Here is a 4,521-nt window from a genome sequence, read left to right on the forward strand (position 1 = left end):
ATAAAAAAATTGCGTGGACTGTTGGATTTAATCTGAGACATTGGACTTAGAATTAAGCAACACTCCCTATGCAAAAGGACTTGGCCAATGTCAATTTTTCTGAAGTCAGTCATTGGGAATTGAACTTTCATCTGAAGCAAGTATTGAGATCCCTTTTGAGTTTATCTACTACTTGTTCTTAATGAAGTTGTTACTTTGAACCTGTGTTTAATGTCCATCTCTGAGTCATTCAAGGAGTATGTCATCTAATACAGGGGAGATTATGAAGAAGATCATGGAGTTGCTAAGCTTGGACGTGACTATCTTTATTTGATGTCTTGTTCTTCACCTTGCTATTATGTGTATTGATATTGCTTGATTCTAAAGTCCAAGGGAAATTGAGTTTTTATATGATATTTTTGTCTATTGGATTACATCTCATTGGTCAGATCTTTTCAACTCTTAACTTTTAAGTTTTGCTTAGGATTAGTCTCTTAATCTCCTCTCACCTTCTTTAATTTCAAATCTCTCACTCCTTTTAAAATCTTCTTTACTTGTGTTTTTTAAACTTAGACTTTATTGTAAAATTGAGAAACTTTGGCCTTATACCATTGTATTTTCAAACTCTTTTCTTAATTCAATTTGTAATTGAACTTAATTATACTTGACTTAAAATTTCAAAAGACCAAAAGAACTAACACTCATTCAAACCTTTTTAGGTCTTTTGTGTCTTTATTAAACTTAAACTTTTGTTAAAAACAACTCATTTACTTTGAAATTATTACCACGAAATACGAGGTTTTAATCCCTCATTATATGTTGGTACATAGGCACAAGTCCGAAGGTCTTGTCAAACACAAAAATATAATTAATGAATTATTTTCTTATCCCCATATTCTATTTATTGCAAACTTCATTTTATACAAAAACACATGTACACACAAAAAAAGCTCCCTAGGAGTACCTAAGACACTTTGGGTGCTAACACCTTCCCGTAATTTCTGACATTTTGTTAGTTTTGATTTGAAAATTTCTTATTTTTGGGTTTTATTCGTACTTTTTCTGTTTCCCTTGGAAACAATAAAAGCGCGGTGACGACTTTGATTTTATTGACATTAAGTTTATCCATAGATTAATGGTCATAAATTTATCGCTACAGTAACCAAAACAATAGATTCGTGAATCGTGTTCAAGGTTGGTTCAGCCGTACAAATTCGACACCAGATATTGAAGACGCGTACACAATGCTACTTGAAGATGGAAACGAAACACTAACTTGTTGCGACGCCACAGCGAGAACAGGTATGAGTTTTTGCTGCGTTTGTGAATTCACTCGTCATTGCTATGTACTTCTTGGTAAGTTCCTTGCGCTTTTTACTTCATCTCTCTGTTACAATCAGCTTTGTTGTTCCCCCATTCTTTTGTTCTTCTTCGGTTTCTATGTTGATGCTCGTTTTTCTGTTTGCAGTTGTAATCCAGTCAGGTTGTTGAAGCAGCGTTGTTACGAGATTGTTGCGAAAATGACGATGAATGTGAAGCAAATCGCAGTTGAAGCTTCGGTTCTAGGGTATGGCGGTGTTGTGGATAGCCGCGGTGTTTACAGGTCACATGTGGAGGATGAAGAGTGGAGAGTTGAAGTTATGCAAAAGATGAAGATGATGAAGGTTTTTGCAGAAGATTGAAGAAAATGATGAAGGTTTCTGCAGAAGGTTGAAGAAAATGATTGAAACTGAAGCAAGGATTGAGAGTGAGTGTTTATAGCCTTCCAAAGTTGGTTACAAATTCACCTTACACTCATCTGAAATTCACCACAAATTTAGAGTTAGTTGGCAAATTCAATCTGTTAGTTAGTTATCAGTTATTACATTGCAGTTATAATCTCTTAGAGATTAGTTGTGAAAATTCTGTTAGAAATTAGAACTTGAAATTTAAAATGCAAATTGAATTGATTTTACGGACTTGCCGTCATTTGCACTGCCAGCTGCTAGTTGCAAAAGTGCAGTTAGACTTGGTTGTTCTGTTAACCGTTAGAATTTTTTTAATTGAAATGAAATCTGTTTGAAATTTAAAATATTACTTGACTTTGCTGTTAGCTTACATATTGAAAAAAATGGTGTTGTGAACTGGGATTATATTAACTCTAAACTCGCCTGAAATGCAATAGTTAATTAGCAATTGAGATTCCTATTAAATGGAAATGCGTTTTAGATTTCATTTCACTTTGTGCTTGTTGAGTTTCATTTGAGTTACTGATTAATTTTATTGAATGTTAAATGGACTGTAAAGCAATTCTTGCAGAATAAATTTATGTGGTTTTGAGATTGTTGTGAAATTATGGTTTTTGAAAGTAACTTGCACTGGTGTGACTTTTCTGCAATACTGGTTATAGGTACCGACGAATCCACCGCAAGACATATGGAAGGATCCCATCAGGTTTTGAAGACAAGCGCCCAATGCTTATGTCGTTGGAATTAGGGTCCGTCTGTTTTGTCTTTTTGTAAAAATAATCTTTATAGTGTTATATATTTTAGTGTAAAAAAAATTTACATAAAAACTTTTCATAAAAATTTTAAATGGAAATTTGATTTGAATAGTTATTCTTAAAATGTTATTTTAGATATTTCATCATTTTATCGAAACTTTTTTTGGATATCAAATTTTCAAAAAATCACTTAATTTTGAAGCTATTTTAAATAGCTTTTCATAAAAATCATTTTCAAGATACAACTTTTCGAAAAAATTGTGATTTTGATTATGTTTTGATCTTTAATAATGTATATTTATGTTATAGAATGAATAATTCAATCTTTTAATTTATAAAAAAACAAATTTAAAAAAACTTATAATATTTTAAAAAATATTTTTTAAGAATCCATTTTCAAAAATACGAAAAAAAAATCTATTTTTTTAAAGTTAAAACAAACGGACCCTTAACCGATGCGGTCCTCATCGAGGATAAGGGACAAGATGAAGACAAAGCTTCAAACCACTCTGCATGACCTTAGCATAGAAGAATGGATTGGCTTCAGTTTTACTTAATGATGTATAGCATATGAATTGGTTTTGATTTGAACGTGAATATAAAATAGGTGCGGCTATGTGCTATGGTTTTGTGAAAATGCTTTGGGCCGGTCGTGTTGGTGATGGGTTTAGTTAGAAAATGTTATAAATTAATTTATGTGGGATATTGAAATCAGAAATTAAATTGGATATGGAGTCTATTATGCAGTTAGTCATTATCTGCTCGTTGTGGTATTGAATTTGGATATGTAGTTGGTTTGATTGAAACAGAGATATGTAATTGATATGGATGGCATTATTTGAATTATTGTATCAACCCAATTAAAATCAATTTAATAATCCAATTAAAATGAATTAGAAAAGATTAAAAATCAAGTTAACTTAATTAAATTCAATTTGAGATTACATTATTTAGCAATATCTAAAGTTCACTTGAAATTAAAATAAAATTAATTAATTTAAAATTAAAATTGGAATTCCGCCATTTGAATTGAAATTCGTATTAACTTAGAATTACATGTCTTTCAAAATTTTGGGGTACGACATTATTGTACAATTTTCCTCCTATATCTAAATCGTTATACAAGGAGACAATTGCATTCTTGATATTCCAATTCTACCCTCCAACGGATCTTTTCACTGTCTATATAAAGGAGGCTCAAAATATTGAATAAGTTGCTAATGATAATTCACTGTGCTATACTATGCTCATACACAACGCTTTGCTAAAGTATATATGTTCTTGTATAGTTTTTGTAAACACACATAGATCTTTTGTTCGTTATTAAGTGAGAACTTCACTATATTTAACTTGTGTTAATCTGCTTTCTTAGAAGCATTACTTGTAAACACATTCTTGTAAGTCTCATTTGTTTGATTGAGTTCCTTGAGTGACCAGGTTTTAGTCAGATAGACTCAAGAAGACAAAGACAGTTTGTCTTTGTGGTGTCTGTAATTAGTTTCGGTTATAGTGGATTAAGTCCTTGTTGAGAAGGCGAAATCACCTTGGCAGGTGGATTGGAGGTAGCTTTGTTAGCAGCGAACCATTATAAAAATAATTGTGTTATTTTTCTTGTTCGTGTTATTGTTTAATTGTTATGGTTTTCAAAAAGATTTTATTTTTAGAAACCCAATCCCCCCCCCCCCCCCCCCCTTTCTTGTGTTTCTTGCCACCTTCAAGAATCACTGAGATACCATAAAATACATGACTGGAACTTGTTACAAGGTACATAATTAAAATATAATGTCAATATCACAAAACAACCCATTACTCCTAAACGACAATTAATTATCCAAAATGCAAATCAGGGTAAATCAACTGCAGGATCAGTAGGACGGGCAACAATTATAGAATTAGTAACACCATTAGTAGACTTTGGGAAAACAGTACAAGGATCAACAACAAATTCAATGCGACTCATGATCTGGTCTTCTCGAACCTGATTATCAACCATGATTTTCCCAATTCAACCCTCCCCCCATTTATTGTGTTTCTTGCCACCTTCAATTGGAATCAAAGCT

General features: G+C 32.0%; 1 long non-coding RNA gene across 2 annotated transcripts; it reads left to right on the top strand.

Moving 5' to 3' along the window:
• The first annotated feature begins 1,143 nt into the window (after positions 1-1,143).
• LOC127135116 (uncharacterized) lies at positions 1,144-2,511 on the top strand. Of its 2 annotated transcripts, none has more exons than XR_007808428.1 (3): positions 1,144-1,281; positions 1,448-1,726; positions 2,369-2,511. It is a non-coding gene; the product is annotated as an uncharacterized LOC127135116 (long non-coding RNA). The 2 variants fall into 2 exon arrangements; XR_007808427.1 differs by having other exon boundaries at positions 1,168-1,335.
• The last annotated feature ends 2,010 nt before the right edge of the window (positions 2,512-4,521 follow it).

The sequence above is a fragment of the Lathyrus oleraceus genome, chromosome 4, assembly GCF_024323335.1.
Source record: "Lathyrus oleraceus cultivar Zhongwan6 chromosome 4, CAAS_Psat_ZW6_1.0, whole genome shotgun sequence".
In the NCBI taxonomy this organism is placed as follows: domain Eukaryota; kingdom Viridiplantae; phylum Streptophyta; class Magnoliopsida; order Fabales; family Fabaceae; genus Lathyrus; species Lathyrus oleraceus.